The 19,079-nt window shown below is 44.4% G+C and overlaps 1 protein-coding gene across 5 annotated transcripts in view; it reads left to right on the top strand.

Annotated features, from left to right (window-relative positions):
• Positions 1-19,079, top strand: part of LOC122008935 (indole-3-pyruvate monooxygenase YUCCA1-like) — a 35,569-nt gene that overhangs the window by 12,678 nt on the left and 3,812 nt on the right. For 2 of the 5 annotated variants that reach the window (XR_006119429.1, XM_042564859.1), the window contains exon 5: positions 9,535-9,754. The exons of the other annotated variants lie outside the window; for them this stretch is intronic. The gene's annotated coding sequence lies outside the window, so the exon portion shown is untranslated. Of the gene's footprint in view, positions 1-9,534; positions 9,755-19,079 lie in introns of those variants that run through there. 5 annotated transcript variants of the gene reach the window in all.

Here is a 19,079-nt window from a genome sequence, read left to right on the forward strand (position 1 = left end):
TATACAGCAGGCCACGAGGGTAAGTTTGTAATCTACCAACTTTGGTATTCATTCTTTCCGATCGGCCGCTCATAACTATAATTTTCTTTTGCCAGAGATGGGTGGAGGAAATTGCGGTTTCCAACCGCTTGGCCTTGGTGGATGAAGAGCTACGGCAACTGAAGGCCGCAGTTGGTCCGTCCGGCCTTCAGGGACCTTCCTATTCTGAGCTGCAAAAGGAGCTGAAGAAGGCTCAAACTCTGCTGACGGCCGAGCAGAAGAAGACAGCCGACCAGGCCCATGCCTTGGCCGAGTCCGAGCGACAAGTCAAGTCGCTTGACACGAAAATAACCCTGGCCACCACTCGGAAGAATACAGCTATCTTCGATCTGGAGAAGAAGAATGTTGAGGCTCGGGGCCTGGAGCTGAAGATAAAGGAGTTGACAGAGCAGCTCGACAGGGAGAAGGCGGGCCGCTCGGCCGACGCGGAAAAGCTTAAGAATCTGAACGAGGCCCTCACTGGCTCCCAGGCGATTTTCAAAGAATATCAGGATGCCGAGCCGAGCCGAGTCGCCGCTCTACGACAGAGCTACATCCGATTGCCCGAATTCTCGGAGAAAATCTGTGAGCGGATGTACACAGCCTTCGACCTGGCCATGACTGCCACTATGACCTATCTGAAGTCGAAGGGCCTTCTTCTGAACTCCACCAATATTCCGGCCTGCGATCAGGTGGCGCTCCTAGATACCATCCCCAAGACCCTCTACAATTATATCGAGTAATTTTTGTAATTTGGCCGCTCGGCTAAATATGATCCCTTTTGTACTTAGGTCGCCCGGCCTGAGATTTTATTTTTAATGTAATGCTTTCCTTTCGCGCACTCTATCTTTTTGCACTTTGTCCTTTTGCCAATTAACATGTTTGTTGCCCGCTCTCCTATTATCACACCTCTGGCATTTGAAAGACATTTTTGCGAAGTACTTGGCGATGCCCTTCCGCTCGGGCAAATATTCCGGACGTGTAACATTCCGCTTTGCTAACAAGGATCGCTCGCTATAAGCCGACAAGAACCTTTGGGCCCTGAGTCGAGCGGAATGTAGAGTCGGTCGAACGATATTGGCGGCGAACTCCTCGGACACTTGCAGCCTTTTTTTTTTCCCCCGCTCGGAATATTTATAGACGCCGGCTCGTCTCTCGATATTTAACGTCGGAGCTCGACGGTCTTTCGCTCGGACGTTTATAGACGCCGGCTCGTCTCTCGATATTTAACGTCGGAGCTCGACGGCCTTTACAGCTAACTTCGACACTGCCGATTGGCAGAACCCTTGGCCATCCTTTGAATTAATTTTACTTCCTGCATTACAGGGACATGGACGACTAACATATACAAAAATTATTTACATTCGTGCACCTTTCACCCCGCTCGATAAGGCTGGAGATGATTTGCACTCCACGGTCGATCCAGCTGCCGCCCGTCTTCATCCTCCAAATAATAGACTCTCGAGTGAAGCTTTTCAATAACCTTGAAGGGGCCTGCCCACGGTGCCTCCAGTTTGCCTACGTCGCCGACCGGCTTGACTTTCTTCCAGACAAGATCGCCGACCTGGAATGATCTGGGGATTACACGACGGTTGTAATTTTGCTTCATCCGCTGCCGGTACACCATCAGCCGAACGGACGCCTTGGCTCGCTTCTCGTCGACCAAATCCAGTTCCATGTTCCTCCGTTCGGTGTTGTCATCATCATAGCTCTGGATTCGGATGGACTCGACGTCGACTTCAACCGGAACAACCGCCTCGCCGCCATACACCAAATGGAACGGTGTGACGTCCGTCCTTTCCTTCGGAGTCGTTCGGATGGCCCATAAGACGCCCGACACCTCATCCGGCCAATTTCCTCCCAAATGGTCGAGCCGAGCGCGCAGAATACGAAAAATTTCCCGATTGACTACTTCGGCTTGACCGTTGCTTTGGGGATAAACCACGGACGTGAAGTGTTGCTCGATGCCGTAGCTTTTGCACCAATCCTCTAGCACCTTCCCTGTGAATTGCCGCCCATTGTCGGAAACCAATCGGCAAGGGATGCCGAACCGACAGATGATGTGTTGCCAGATGAATTTTTTGACCATCTGTTCGGTGATCTTTGCCAGTGGCTCGGCCTCCACCCACTTGGAAAAATAATCGACCGCCACTAGCAAAAATTTCCTCTGCCCGGTTGCCATCGGAAATGGACCGACAATATCCATTCCCCATTGATCGAACGGACATGAAACGGTTGATGCCTTCATTTCCTCGGCCGGTCGGTGGGAGAAGTTATGGTACTTCTGGCACGAAAGGCACGTAGATACTGTCCGAGTGGCGTCTGCTTGTAAGGTCGGTCAAAAGTATCCGGCTAGCAGGATCTTCTTAGCTAGTGATCGTCCGTCCGGATGTCCTCCGCACGATCCTTGATGTACCTCTTGGAGGATGTAAGCCGAGTCTTCCGAGCTCACGCATTTCAACAGCGGGCGAGAGAAAGCCTTCTTATAAAGCTGATCGCCGATGAGTGTGAACCGACCGGCCCTCCTTCTTAACAGCTGGGCTTCGTTCCGGTCGGACGGTGTGGCTCCCGAGCGGAGGAACTCTATGATGGGTGTCCGCCAGTCGCTTGGAAATGTGAGACCTTCCATCCGGTCGACGGGCGCCACCAATAGTACTTTTTCAATTGATTGCTGAATGGCGACTGACGTTATTGAGCTCGCGAGTTTGGCTAACTCATCGGCTGCTTGATTTTCTGCTCTGGGTATCTTCTGGACAATAACTTTTCTAAAATCAGCTTTGAGCTTCTCGAAGGCTTCAGCGTAGAGCTTGAGCCGAGCACTATTGATTTCGAAGGTACCAGAGAGTTGCTGAGCGGCCAACTGCGAATCCGAGTGAAGCGTTACCCGACCGGCTCCCACATGCCGAGCTGCGAGGGCCTCATACTCTGCTTCATTGTTGGTAGCTTTATAATCCAGCCGGACGGATAAGTGCATCTTCTCTTCTTGAGGGGAGAGTAACAATATTCCAATCCCGCTTCCGAGCCGAGTGGACGACCCATCCACATATATTCTCCACATAGCTTCCGGCTCCGGCCTTTGCACCTCGGTTACAAAATCGGCCAAGGATTGCGCTTTGATCGCCGAGCGGGGCTGGTATTGGATATCAAATTCACTTAACTCCGTCGTCCATTTGATGAGTCGTCCGGATGCCTCTGGATTTAGTAGAACACGTCCGAGCGGGCTATTGATTTTGACAATGATAGTATGCGTCAGGAAATATGGACGAAGGCGCCGAGCGGCGAGGACCAGAGCGAAAGCTAGCTTTTCGAGCCCAGTGTAGCGAGATTCAGCATCTTTTAAAATGTGACTAAGGAAATATACAGGCTCCTCTCCGCTCGCCCTCACCAGTGCTGAGCCGATTACCTGCTCGGTCGAGGATAGATAAATACAGAGCGGCTCACCAATAGTCGGCTTGGCTAATTCAGATATGCCTTTAAATCTTCGAACGCCCGGTCGCATTCTTCGTCCCAGTGAAATTTTGTAGCCTTGCGCAAGATCTTGAAAAACGGAAGGCTCCGGTCGGCGGTTTTGGAGATGAACCTGGACAGAGCGGTTATCCGACCGGTCAAACGCTGCACTTCCCTTGTATTTCTTGAAGGCGGCATATCTTGTAGAGCTTTCACCTTGCTGGGATTTGCATCAATTCCCCGCTCGGTCACTATGTACCCCAGAAAGCGCCCTCCTTTTGCTCCGAACAGGCACTTCTGGGGATTTAGCTTGACTCCATATTTGCGCAGCGTTCGGAAGGTTTCCTTCATGTCTTTGAAGAGATCGGCCGCTCGGACGGACTTAATGAGAATGTCGTCCACATAAACGTCCACATAGACGTCGAGCATACAGATTAATTCGCAGCCGGCCGTAGAGTCCACCAGCTGATCTATCCGGGGCAGAGGATAAAAATCTTTCGGGCAAACTTTGTTGAGATCCCGAAAATCTATGCACACTCTCCACTTGTCGCCTGGTTTGGAGACTAACACTACGTTAGCCAACCAGCTCGGGAACTGCACCTCGCGTATATGGCCGGCCTCCAGAAGTTTTTCCACCTTCGCTCGGATGATGGAATTCTGCTCGGCGCTGAAGTCCCTTTTTCTTTGCTTTACTGGCCGTGCGTCCGGTCGGACATGTAGCTCGTGCTGCGCTATGCTCGGTAAAATTCCGGGCAGCTCATGTGTCGACCAGACGAAGACATCATGATTTCTTTGGAGGCATTGGATCAGTTCTTCTTTCTGTTTCTCCTCCAGATCGGACGCTATAAAGGTTGTGGCCTCCGATCGGGTTGGGTGAATCTGCACTTCCTCTTTTTCTTCATAAATTAAAGAGGGTGGCTTTTCGGTGATGGCGTTTACCTCGATCCGGGGCGCCTTCCGAGCGGAATTGACCTCTGCTCGGACCATCTCGATGTAGCATCGCCGAGCTGCTAGTTGATCTCCCCGTACTTCTCCCACTTTGTCCTCCACGGGGAACTTGATCTTCTGATGGAAGGTTGAGACGATCGCTCGGAATTCGCTGAGAGCCGGTCGTCCCAAAATGACGTTGTAGGACGAGGGAGAGTCGACCACCACGAAGTTTGTTGTCCTTGTCCTCCTGAGCGACTCTTCTCCCAGCGAAGTAGCCAGCCGGATCTGTCTGGCCGGCCGAACTTCGTTACCCGTAAACCCGTAGAGCGGAGTTGTCATGGGCAACAGCTCGGCCCGATAAATTTGCAGCTGATCGAACGCCTTCTTGAATATGATGTTGACTGAACTCTCTGTGTCAACAAATACGCGGTGAATAGTGTAATTGGCTATTACCGCTTTGATGAGCAGAGCATCGTCGTGGGGTACTTCAACTCCTTCCAAGTCCCTGGGCCCGAAACTAATTTCGGGTCCTTCTGCTCGTTCTCGGCTACAGCCGACCGCATGAATCTGGAGCTGCCGGACGCTCGCCTTTCTGGCTCGATTGGAGTCTCCTCCGGTCGGCCCACCAGCAATAACGTTGATCTCGCCTCGGGAAGTATTGCTTCTATTTTCCTCTTCCCGAGCGGCCAGTCGAGATCGTTCTCTGGACACCAGGCGATTCCCCTGCCTTGGAGAACGATGCCGATTGGGAGTTTGTGGCTGTCGCCTATCAGCTCGCGTCCGATTGGCTTCATTAGTTATCTGTCGCCTATCGACTGAGGGAGACCGTCGTCCGACATTCCGGGGCACGGGATGAGTCACGAAGGGAAGACTTCGGCAATCCCTTGTGTTGTGCGTATCTGTCCGGTGAAAGGAGCAGAACATCGGGGTCCATTTCTTCTTCGGTTTGGGCCGGGCGGCGGCTACCTCTTGCACGTGGGGCCTGGCATGGGGGGATCGGATTGCTTCGGCCCTTGGTCCTCTGGGCGGCTGATGTGTGACGTGTGATTTCCGCTCGGCCGGAGGAGCCCTCTCGGTTGGAGTTTCTTTTTTCCTAGCCGCTTGTGCCTCTTCCACGTTGATGTATTCGTTCGCCCGGTGTAGCATGTGATCATAGTCTCGGGGCGATTTTCGGATGAGCGATCGGAAGAAATCCCCATCCACTAGGCCTTGTGTGAAGGCATTCATCATGGTTTCCGAGGTGGCCGTTGGAATGTCCATCGCCATTTGGTTGAACCGCTGGATGTAAGCTCGAAGCGATTCACGGGCTTCTTGCTTGATGACGAACAGGCTCACGCTCGTTTTTTGATAGCGCCGACTGTTTGCAAAATGATGGAGGAAGGCCGTTCGGAAGTCCTTGAAGCTTGTGATGGATCCGTCCGGCAGCCTCCGGAACCATCGTTGAGCCGATCCCGAGAGAGTGGTAAGAAAAACTCGGCATTTTACTCCATCTGTGTATTGATGGAGAGTGGCTGTGTTATCGAACTTACCCAGATGATCATCCGGGTCGGTTGTCCCATTGTACTCGCCGATCGTCGGAGCCACGAAATGCTTGGGCAGAGGGTCTTGTAGAATAGCCTCCGAAAATTGGCGATTGATCCGCTCGGGAGATGCGTCCGCTCGGGGGGCTTTCCCTTTTCTGTTGTCTCGTCTTGGTATTTCATCCGAAGATGATCCCCGCTCTCGATTAGTTGCTAAGGCTTCAGGAGGAGTGCGGAAGAGAGCCCGATGGAATGGCACTGTCGCTGGTGGTGCTTCCGCTCGGCCACCCGATGCTGACGTGGCTTGCTGCTCTGGCCGCTCGGCTGTTGCCTTCTGTTTTTGCTCCACAAGCTTGGCGGCCCTTATCTCGATCAGAGCGTCGAGTTCCTCGTTCGAAAGCGTCACCATGTGTTGTCGTCCAGCCTCGTCCATTGTTCCCGTTCGGATGCAGGAGCGTTCCCACAGACGGCGCCAAATTGATCCTGTCCGAATGCCGAATCAACGGACGCTGGGCACGTGGCGCTTCCGGCTGCTGGCGTGGATCTTCGACTGACGGCACAAAGCTCCGGCGAACCTGCACAGAAGTCGGGCCGGGAAGGGATTCCCGGCGGCGACCCTCCGACGCTCAAGTCAGGCGAAGCTCAAGAAAGAAACAGTGGCTTTAAAACTCGTAGACTGCGTACCTCCGGCGAAGAATGAGGTCCTTTATATAGGGCAGTGAAGAAGTGAGTGTACACCTACCGAGGTGTACACGTGCCCATGGTCCATACTCCAGTAAGGACTTGTCAGTGAACTTCCCTAACCCATACTGCTACAGTCTTAGCATGTCCTTGATGGGACAACAGAATCCCCTGTCACAAGATTTGGAGCATGACCCACATGTGAAACATACCTGCTGTCAGAAGAAGACGTTCCTTGTCCTTCTCCCCTTTGCTCCCAATCTGGCTTCCGGGCGGACAGCTCCCTCAACATCCGGCCGGACATATGCGATGGTTTACTTGGGGAGATCCTCCATCACGTGTTTTATGGGGACTATTAGCAGTGTTACCTTAGGGCTTTGGCCGAGCGTGAGGTCCGCTCGACCCACGACCTTTTCCACTGAGCGCCGGAACCCTGATTTCGACAGGGCGCCTTTAACCATCAGCCGAATATCGTCCGGTCGGCAAGCCGATCGGACCCATCCCTCTCCGGGAGTTCGATTCCATCGGCCGGCCGGACGTCAGGTCGGGCCCGGCCCTCTCCGGCCGTTCGGTCGGACCCGACCCTCTCCGGCCGGATAACTGCCACCGTGACTTCCACAGGGCGGGGTCCCCTGTTCTTACTACCGAATCAATATATATATATATATTTTTCTTTCATATCACTTCTCTTTTCTTATTTTCTCTCATCATATTTTCTCTCTTATCATTTTATCACATACTTTCTCTCTCCTTAATCTCTCCTATCACAATTTCTTTCCTCTTTTTTTCTCATTACACTTTCTCTCTCATTATACTTTTTCTCTCCTCAATCTCTTCCATTTCACTCTCTTCCTTTTTTTTCTCATCATACTTTCTCTCTTCTCAATCTCTCCCATCACAGTCCCTTTTCTTTTTTTTTTCTCATCACATTTTCACTTTCATCACACTTTTTCTCTCCTCAATCTCTTTTGTCACACTTCTTTTTTTCCTTAATACACTTTCTCTCTCATCATATTTTCTCCCTCATCATACTTTCTCTCTCCTCAATCTCTCCTATTACTCTCACTGTTTTTTTTCTTATAACACTTTTTCTCTCATCATATTTTTTCTCTCACCAACTTTTTCTCTCCTCAGTCTCTTTCATCATACTCTTTCTCCTTATTTTTTCTCATTATATTTTCTCTCTCTTCATCCTCTCCCATCATACTTTCTCTCACATCGTATTTTTTCTATCATCTTCTCTTATCATGTTCTCCCCTATCACACTCTCTTTTATCATTTTTTCTCATCACACTTTCTCTCTCTTCATTTTTTCATCACTCTTTCTCTCTCATCATTCTCTTTCATCATATTTTTCTCTCACATTAATTTTTCTCTCACACCTAATTTTTTCTCTTATTTTCCTTTAATGGTAAAAAAGGAAATTTTGATTTATTCTGATAGAAAATATGCAACTAATCAAATATTACTTTTAAAAGTAATATCCATATTCATACTCATTCTCATTCTACAATAGATTTTCATTTTGATTTCTATTTCTAGGAAAGAATCACATGCTCCTGAGTCAATTCTATCAAATTAATAGATAATTTTTTTTAATTGACGGTTGATTTAAAAATATTGGGCAGATGGATTATTCGTTACAAATACGTTCTGATTTCTTTTTATAGTTGATTTCTTCGAGTAGTTGATGAGAAATTCTATAGGACTAAATCGATCCTTCTAGAATTAATTAATGTACACGGGATATACGATATCAACTAAAACGAATGATTTCATAAATTACTTGAGATCGAGTTTGGGTGGCAAAAGGTTATATACTGATCCTGTGTGCCTCACACGATTGTTCTCAGTCATTTGTATAGGGAGGGCAGGAATCTAGTAAATATTTAGTTATCAGAAATTACCTCCAGACCTTTAATTGACAACGTCCAATGTAATAGCTGTCTGTCATGTGGGACTTTGAAATCGAGTACATTTGAGAATGCGAGAGATTAAGGAAATATTTTATAAAGTTGGGTATTTAGGATTTTTAAAAAAATATTATTTTTTTTTATAAATTTATAATGTGTTTTAATTTCTTTAATTACCTTTTCTTTTACAAGTATGTGTATAATTTATTCAAATCTTTATGAAGTCATATTTTTAAATTGGATTTAAAGTATTTGAATTAATTATTTATAAAAATAATAATTTATATGTTTTAATATATTTTAAAGATTCTATTAAAATAATCACTAAAAAAATAGCTCTTAAACATTGAGAAACAAATATTAATTCAAAGTTCAGGTTGATGATTTTTTTATAAATTTGCTCTACGTCTAAAAACAAATGTCGACCCTGCCTAATTCCATGGATTAATTTTAGGATAGATAGTTTGGTTCTATATTGACCCATCAAATAAATCCAAGACAAATTGGCTCGTAACCCGATGGTTTAATACACCAAGATTTTGAGTACAGTAAGCGTTTGATAAATATGTTGCTGGATAATCGAACCTTGACGTCGAGATTCAGTCATCGTGCCATTGACCATCTGCCGAAGTTCTTTTTAATTAATATTAAGTATTCTTTAAAATTTATGTTGACTAATGCTGGGGATAATCCTATAAGGATGATTAATCTAATTCTATAAAAAATTTTTAACGACCACTAAGATAATTATAAAGTATTCATAGGGGACGTGATCCATCAACCTAATATTTTTAGGTTAACTGCCTATTAAATAACATTATCTATTAATTTACCGATGTTGAGTTTCAATTCTTAATTTGTTAAATAAATGTTTAACAAATTGAAAAAGTACCATTGTACCTACCGTAGTGGGTGACCCATCACAGAAGTCATGCCTTAGTTTTTATTTTATTCTATTTTTATTTAGTCGGCATTATGTATCCAATTCTTTGAAATCATATCCTAATTTTTTTTTGGTAATCTAGGTATTCAACTGATCCTATCCGAAAGTCGAGTTGACGGACGTTAGGGAGATGACGCTCACGTTGACTGGAAGTAGACTGAAGACGACGAGGACCTCCAACGAGCTAAGCATGCGACCATAAGTCGTTAGTGTCGAGTCAGGGTGGAGTTCCCCGACGATGACCCTTCGACGCTCAAGTCAGTCACCGGTGACAAACGAATCAAGTAGAGAGTAGAAAAGAACAGCAGCGTAACTGTGGCTACAGTAGTCACGAATATATCTCTGTCAAAGTCTGGGGATTCTAATATAGGGATCTCGAGAGGCACATGCATGTTTCCCAAGGTGTGCATGCTTGTCATAGCATACCTGGAAAGGATGTGTCAGAAAAACGCGTCTGACGCCATACCTTAACAACCCAAGCATATCCCTAGCGTGATAGTGGAAGCTTCTATCGTACGATTCTCTGTCTGACCATGCTGTCGACCACGCCGTTTGCCAGTAGCGCGAGTCCCTCGAAGGATGTCACTAGCCATTCCTTTTGTCCGTTACTGGGCCGAGCGGGGGAGCCGCTCGGCCAGCCTGCCGTCCGGTTGATATCGAGACCGGATCGAGTGGGATGTCCGCTCGACCAATGGTCTGCTATCTTGGCTCTGTCCTGTCGAGTGAGGGAGCCATACCTACTTGGTCGGGGATTAGGGATGTAAATGAATCAAACGGTTCGCGAGTTATTCGGAGCTCGATTCAATAAAAAGCTCGTTCGAGTTCATTCGTTTATCTTATCGAGCCGAGGTTGAGCTCAATTTCGAGCTCGACAGTTTTATCGAGTCGAGCTCGAGCTTAAGGATATTCGGCTCGTGAGCTCGCGAACATGTTCGTTTATAGGCTCGCGAGTCGAGCTCGAGCCTAATACTGTTCGGCTAGGTTCGGCTCATTTACATCTCTATCGGGGATGTGTCCGCTGTTCGACCGAGTGGGACGACCGCTCGGTCTCCGTTCCTCCATACTTGAGCCTTTTGAGCGTCGAAAGCTTGGTATTTGTCTGAGCTGTCGTAGTACCGGGTCAGGTACGCCCCGTTCCGATCGGGGAGGTAGGTCGCTCGATCGGACGAATTCTCGGGGCGTTGACCACCTTGACTTTGACCTTCCACGTGTCATTAACCCACCTCGAGGCGGGAACCCCTTCTTACCGTCGGATCACGTGCCTTCCCCTCAAGTCTAGTCGAAGGAGGTTGAAAGTCCGACTGACTGGACAAGTAATCGAGTGATCGACTGGCCGATCGATCAGTATGTTGGTTGGATCTCGATCAGGCTACGTAGAGCTGACCTTCTAGGCCACTCGACAACCTGAGGATTTGCATTGAGGAATTTCTCCTTGGCGTCTTTGGATGGGCGCGACCTGTGCGGTCAATGCTGACGTCACCCGAATCTCCTCGGAATTCATGCAAATCACCCACATTAAGGTTGAGCGCGCGCCCACGCCTAATCATGGCGCTCATTAAATGCCGGCCTGTGGGAGGGGTGCCACGTCTCGTCGCCACAGTCGCCGCACGTCCGAGGTGACAGCTGTTGATGTGACATTTGGCGGTTTGAATTCAGCGGCTGGATGTGTGCTCCGATTCCCGTGCCCTAGATCGGACGGCTCCGGTCGGCCGAGTCATTCTTTATAAAGCCTCCGCTTCCTCCTCCTCGCTCACTTTGCTGTTTCTTCCCCGCTTGTCGCCGACAATCTCTCTAGCGACTCGTGCTCCGTCGATCATCATGTTCCTTTAGCGGCGACTGCATTCACCCTTCCCGTAAGCTTCGCCTTCTTGTCTGATCTTTCGTTGTTCTTTCCGCTTCTATAGCTTTCAGTTTTCTTTGTTTTCTGATTGTCTTCCCCGTCGAACCTTCTGCTTTTTCGTTTTCCGACAATGGCGAGCTCTTCTCAGCCGTCCGACCTCGCTTCCGGTCTCTGGTATACTACCATGGAGACCCGGTTCGACGCGGGCGACGCAGGCGACGCGGCGAGCCTCATAAACACCTTTGACCTTCCTCCTGACCATGAAATAGTCCTGGCCTCCTCTTCCGATCGGCCTGATAACTCGTCGAACGACACTGTCTATTTCTTCCAAGATCAATTCGTGGCCGGTCTTCAGTTTCCCATCCATCCTATCATAACCGAGGTTTGCAATTACTTCCGTGTCTCGCTCGCCCAGCTTGTTCCTAACTCCTTCCGCCTGCTGTGTGACGTGGTAGTGTTGTTCCGAGTGCACAACATTCCACTGACCCCTCAGGTCTTCCACTACTTCTATTATGCCAAACAGTTCGAGTTGGACACTTACCTTTTCTAATCTCGGATCGGTCTGGTCTTTTTTGACAAAATGGCCACTTCCAACAAACACTGAAAGGAGTACTTCATCTTTATGAGATTCCCTGAGCGACCAAGCTTCCGGACCAAATGGCAGATCGGGCTTCCCCCTCAACCAAATTTGAAGAAGTACAAGACCCGGTCAGACTACCTCCATCCTGCTAACACGCTGGCCGGCCTGAAGTTCGACATCCATAAGCTGTTGTGGAAGGCGTTATGTACATGTTCGGGCTGAGTCCGATCCGAACGAAGCTTCCGAGCAGCTTAGGTAAGAGATTTCTCGACCTTTTCCTCTTGAGTCTAATTGATTCCTTCCTTCTTTTGCAGCCGACGTCATGATGCGCTCTCGAGCAGCCGGTATTATGAAGGTCAGGCAAGCTGAGATCGAAGCAGCTGCGGCAAAGGAAATGGAAAGGCTCGGCTTGACCCCGGTCGGCTCACAGGAAGGTACACTTGGGGGGATCCCAACTGTGGGTCAGGGGACTGCCGAATGGACGCCCGATGTAGAAGAGGCGGCTGACCCGCGCCCAGTCTCAGAAGTGCCACCCGCCGTCCATATTGAGGGCTCGGGGTCTTCGGCATAAGATACGTTGGACGGAGCGCCTTCCCGCTCCGCGACTTCGGTTGTGCAAGCTTCCGAGCAGGGAGGCACTTCATATCCGGGCGCTCCCGAAACAGTTGAAGCCATTTCCTCCGACCGGACTCCTTCCTTGGACGATCTCCCGCCGGATCCCATTGTCGCCTAACAGCTCACGACTTTACCTCCGACTCGGCGGGGCATCATGCGGTCTGCGGTTCTCCTCGTCCCGCCTGCACAAACCTCCGGTCCTGCGGCTTCTTCTCAATCGGCGCCGCGTGGGCGGCGGTCCATCACCACCATTCTGCATAGGAATGTAAATGAATCAAACGATTCGCGAGCTATTCGGAGCTCGATTCAATAAAAAGCTCATTCGAGTTCGTTCGTTTATTTTATCGAGCCGAGCTCGAGTTCGAGCTCGATTTCGAGCTCGACAGTTTTATCGAGCCGAGCTCGCGCTTAAGGATATTCAGCTCGCGAACATGTTCGTTTATAGGCTCGTGAGTCAAAAAATAAGCCTTAAAGTGAGTCTTAAACCGAGTCAAAAAATGAGCTCTAAAACGAGCTAAAAAACGAGCTCTAAAACGAGCCTTAAAATGAGCATTAAAATGAGCCAAAAAGGAGCTCTAAAATGAGCCAAAAACGAGCTCTAAACGAGTCCGAAAATGAGCCCGAGCTCGCTTAACGAGTTAGACTCGTTAACTTTGATAATCGAGCTAATAACGAGCCGAGCTCGAACTGTTCGCGAGCTTGATAATTCTAAAACGAGCCGAGCTCGAGCCTTGTGACAAAAGCTCTATTCGAGCTCGAGCCCGAATATAGCTTAAACGAGCCGAGCTCGAGCCTAATACTGTTCGGCTCGGTTCGGCTCATTTACATTCCTAATTCTGCACTTGCCCACCGATGACTTGCTCACACCGAGCGACCTGTTGGTTAGTCCTAGGAAAGCGTACCGGTTCCATTGTATAAAATTTTTTTGTACAAGTGTCGAACCTTTCCTTAAATAACCTAATGTGTTCTTTAGAAGTTAAATTAGGAATCGCAGACGGAACTTAATATCATTGATTCTAAATTTAACTTATCTGTTCTTGATGGTTTAGATTTGGATCGCAAGCGGAATTTAACACTATGGATCCAAATCCATCTATGTTATTTATTCCATTAAATATTAATTTTCAAAATTGACTTCCAGGACTACATAGCGAGGCACATGACCTTCTTGGATATGCGAGCAACCACCACCGTCTAGACAAAGTCTTTTAAGGAAAACTAATATTTAATTTCCTTAAATAACTCTAGGTTTAACCAAAAGGAACAATCGAATCACAAATTTGAAAAATAAAAGAAAAAAACACAACTTCGAAACAAATCCGAAAACTCTAGAATCATATGCCTCTTGTGTTTGATATTTCCAAAAATAACTATACAAAGAAACCTAGTATGATGCGGAAAACAATTACTAGTTATACCTTTCTTTGTAAGCAAATAACCTCTTGATTTTCTACCGTATTCCTCTTCTTATCCCGGACGTTGTGTGAGCAACGATCTACCGAGATGAGAATCCACCTAAGCCACCTTTTTCTCCAAGCAAGATTTGGCTACCACATAAACTCTAAGAGATATGAGGTTCGGTCACCACCACCAAACTCCAAGGGATGCTAGAAACAAAACCTCTTTTCTCTCATTCTTCTCCTAGCTAGAACCGGCCACCATCAAGAGCTCCAAGAGGGGTTGTCGCCGGCCACAAGAAGAAGAGAAGAGAGAGAAGCTAGGGCCGGCCACCAAGGAGAAAAAGAGAGGAAGAATTGAATAGAGTCTTTAGCCATGAAGGGTCATCTACCCCCTCTTTTATAATCCTTGGTCTTGGCAAATAAGGAAATTTAAATAAAAATTTCCTTAATTCCTTTGCCATGAAAAAGAAAAATTATTTTAATTAAAAATATATATATATTTTTTTACAATGGTCGGCCACCTCTTTAACTATAAATAAGGAGAGTTTTAATTATAATAAGAATTAAAACTTTCTAATTTATCTCTGAAATTTTTTTTAAAAAAATTCTCTAATAATTTTTCCCTTCATGGTGGATTATAAAAAGAAAATTTTATAAATTAAAATATTTCTTTTAAACATATGGATGATTTCCAAAAAGGAAAGTTATCTCTAAAAATTAAAATCTTCTTTTAATCTACAAATAAGGAAAGATATCAAATCTTTTCTTAATCTTTTGTAGAAACTAATAAAAGAGAATATTTAATTTTTAAACACTCTTTTAAATCATGAACATGGTTAAAAAAGAAAGTTTTCTTAAAATTAAAATCCACCTTTCAATCTACAAATAAGGAAAGATTTCAATTTCAAACTCTCCTTTAAAATCATGGAATCCACATGAGAAAAATTTATAAATAAAATTCTTTTTAATATGATGTGGTCGGCCACATCATGCTTGGACTCCAAGCATTGGCCGACCACCAACTTGACTCAACCTTTGGGTCTTGGCCGACCCTAGCTTGGGTTCCAAGCTAGCTTGGCCGGCCACCAAAGAGTGGGTAAGAAGGTGGGTAAATGGTGGGTATAAATCTCTATATACAAGAGGCTACGATAAGGACCGAGAGGAGGAATTGGTTTTGGTCTCCCGATGAAATTAAGCTTCCCGTGTTCGTCCCGAACACACAACTTAACTTCATCAATAATAATTCATACCACTAAAGAATTATTATTGAACTACCGCACAAATCCAAAATTACATTTTGGGCTCCTTCTTATTATGAGTGTGTTAGTCTCCCTATTTTTAAGATGTCGAATGTCCATTAATTAAATGAGTTACTGACAACTCACTTAATTAATATTTTAGTCCAAGAGTAGTACTACTCAATCTTATCGTCATATCGGACTAAGTCCATCTACAGGGTTTAACATGACAATCTTATGAGCTCCTCTTGGGGACATTATCAACCTAGATTACTAGGACACAGTTTCCTTCTATAATTAACAACACACACTATAAGTGATATCATTTCCCAACTTATCGGGCTTATTGATTTATCAAACTAAATCTCACCCATTGATAAATTAAAGAAATAAATATCAAATATATATGCTTGTTATTATATTAGGATTAATAGCACACATTTCCATAATAACTAAGGTCTAGTTTTTTTATCAAGTCAGTATAAAAAGAACTTACCTAAAATGGTCCTACTCAATACACATAGAGTGTACTAGTGTAATTTATTAGTCAAGATAAACTCATACCTAATTATACTACGATTATTCCAATGGTTTGTTCCTTTCCATCTTAGTCGTGAGCAACTGTTTATAATTTATAAAGAACCGATAACATGATCTTCTGTGTGTGACACCACACACCATGTTATCTACAATATAAATTAATTGAATAACTACATTTATCATAAATGTAGATATTTGACCAATGTGATTCTTATTTCTAGATAAATGTTTATACCAAAAGCTAGGCTTTTAGTATACATCCTAATAATCTCCCACTTATACTAAAAGACTAAGCTGCCATATCTACTGCCATACATCTGATTCCCAACCTTTCAACATGCCCATCAAAAGCTCTTGCCTTAAGGGTCTTAGTGAAAGGATCTTCCAGGTTATCACTTGATGCAATCTAAGCGACAACAACTTCTCCTCGTTATATGATTTCTCGTATTGGGTAGTACTTGCGCTCTATTGTGTTTACTTGCCTTATGGACTTATGGTTTCTTCGAGTTTGCTACTGCACCAAATTATTTTGGGCAAACCAGAAATCATATTTAAGTCTATCTTGAAGTATCTGAGCCATACAACTTCTATGGCTACCTCAGAGGCTACCATATACTCAGCTTCTATGGTGGAGTCCGAAAAAGCACCTATACTTATCACTCTTCCATAGTTATGACTTTACCTCCTAAAGCAAACACAAAACTCTGAGGTTGACTTACTATTGTCCCTATCCGATTGGATGTTAAAATCCATGCAACCCACAGGGACTAAATTATCTGCCTTGTAAGCTAGCATATAATCTCTAGTGCCTCTAAAGTACTTTAATATATGTTTTACTGCAGTCTAATGTCCTTGTCCAGGGTTACTTAGATATCTGCTAACTATGCCCTCGACAAAACAGATTTATGATATCGTGCATAGCATACATTATGCTTCCGACAGCCGAAGGATAAGGAACTGTCTTCATTTCCTCTATCTACTTTGATGTCTTCGGAGACATCTTTTTAGATAAAGCTACTCTATGCCTAAAAGGTACGAAACCTTTTATTAGAGTTCTGTATGCTAAAACGAGCAATGATTGTTTCAATATATGAAGCTTGGGATAAGTAAAATATATTTTTTTCTTGCGATCCCTTTGATCCCAAGAATATATGCATTCTCCTAAATCCTTCATATCGAATTGTTTGGACAACCATACCCTTACTTCTGACAACACTTTGATATTGTTTCCAACTACTAAAAATGTTATCTACGTATAGTACAAGAAATACTACCACATTTCCATCACATTTCTTGTATACACAAAACTCATTCGGTTATAAAATAAATCCATAGGTCTGGATTACTTTATTAAACCGGATGTACCAAGACCTTGAAGCTTTACTTCAGTCCATAGATTGTTTGAGCTTATACACAAAATGCTCTTTGCTCTTTGCAATAAACCCTTTTGGTTACTTTATATGGATGTTTTCTTCAAGACTTCCATTAAGGAAAGCTATCTTGACATTCACTTGCTAGATCTCATAGATAAAAGAATCCGGGTAGACTTAAGCATGACTATCGGTAAAAAAGTTTTCTTTTTCAACAAGCCTTGCTTTGAAAGTTTATACCTTCCTGTCTATCCCTCTTTTTCTATTGTAGACTTATTTTTACCCAATGACTTTTACACCATTTGATGATTTTATAAGCTTCTAGACTCTATTAGAATACATATATTCTAATTCTGTATTCTTTACAAAGATGCTGCATCTTTATCTTGGAGTGCTTCGTCATATGTCCGGAGATCAGGTTCATGTCCTCCAGGGATCGAATCCAAAGACTCTCCCAAAACATGAATCTTTTTAGGTTGCCTAACAACCCTCCCACTACGACGAGGTACTTTCTACAAGTGTGTATCATTTGTGATACGTGTTGCAATTTCTTGTGATATTTCATCTTGTACAGTTGGTACTAGGTTAGACGTGTCCTTTAATTTCCTTAAGAACAATTTTTACTCATGGGCTTGTGGTTTATAGTATAGTCCTTTTCTCAAATCGAGCATTAGTGCCAACAATGACCTTCCGATTTTAAGGACTACAAATTTCTTTTCGTTTTTCTAGGATAACTCACAAACAAGTGAACTCATGTCCAATTTTCCAGTGTCTCTCACGTGCTAGACCACCCAAATCCGAATATACTTCAGACTAGGCTTACTCCCATTCTGTAATTCTGTGGGAGTAGAGAGTTCTGACTTAGAAGGTACTATGTTCACTTTCGTTTCCAGTGTATATCCTTAAAATGAATTTGGTAGTTTTTTAAATAACTCATCATCGATCTAATTATTCCATAAGAGCCTTATACCTTCTTTCTACTACACCATTCTGTTGGAATGTACCAAGTGCAGTTAGTTGGGATTGAATCTGTACTTCTGATAAGTGACTCCTAAATTCTCCTAAGAGGTATTTGCTACTACGATCTCAACATAGTGTCTCGATATTTTTACTTTGACATTTTTCTGCATCAGTCTCGTACTCTTTGAACTAATCAAAGCACTTAGACTTACGGTGTATCAAGTAAATCTATTTGTGTCTCGAATAGTTGTCTATAAAAATAGACGAAATATTCAAAACTACCTCTTGTCTGGATAGTCATAGGACCATACAAATCAGAATGAACCAATTCCATTATATCTTTGGTTCCATATCCCTTAGACTTAAAAGCTTCTCGGTTATTTTTCCTTCCAAGTAAAACTCTCAGGTTGGAAAGATTTTCACTACTAATGAACCCAAGAGTTCATTGATTATTATCCTTTGAATCTTACTCAAGTTAATACAACCTAGTCTTAGACTGCCAAGGATGTGATTGGTTCATTTTCGAAGATTGTTTTCTCTTATTAAAGTTAGAAGATGTGTTACTAATTTCCATTTATTGCATTGTAGGAGTTATTGGATTTATAAATTGTCAACCAACGAACCAGAACAGATATCTTTCATATTTTCTTGATAACAACTTTGTTATCAAAATAGACACAATATCTATTCTTTAATAGTTTAGAAACTACAATCAGGTCTTTTATAAACTTAGTACGTAAAGACAATTTTTAAAATCTATATTTTATTCCTATCATAGGATAAACATCTCCCACTGCAACAGTTACCACTTTTACAGCAATGCCCATGTAGATGGTGACTTCCCTTTCATATAGTTATCGGGTTTCTTGGAACCTCTGCAATAAATTACAGACATGATCAGTGGCTCCTGTATCTACACACCAGGTACCGGTAGATAACACCACTAATCATGTATTAACTAATGAATGAAATACACTTCTTTTGTTCTTAGTTTTAAGAGGACAGTCTACCTAAATGTCCAAGTCTTATTTTCAATCATTATAATTGAGACTACTAAGTCTATTCTATAGTATAACAACTAGGG

This window comes from Zingiber officinale, chromosome 8A, assembly GCF_018446385.1.
Source record: "Zingiber officinale cultivar Zhangliang chromosome 8A, Zo_v1.1, whole genome shotgun sequence".
Lineage (NCBI taxonomy): Eukaryota > Viridiplantae > Streptophyta > Magnoliopsida > Zingiberales > Zingiberaceae > Zingiber > Zingiber officinale.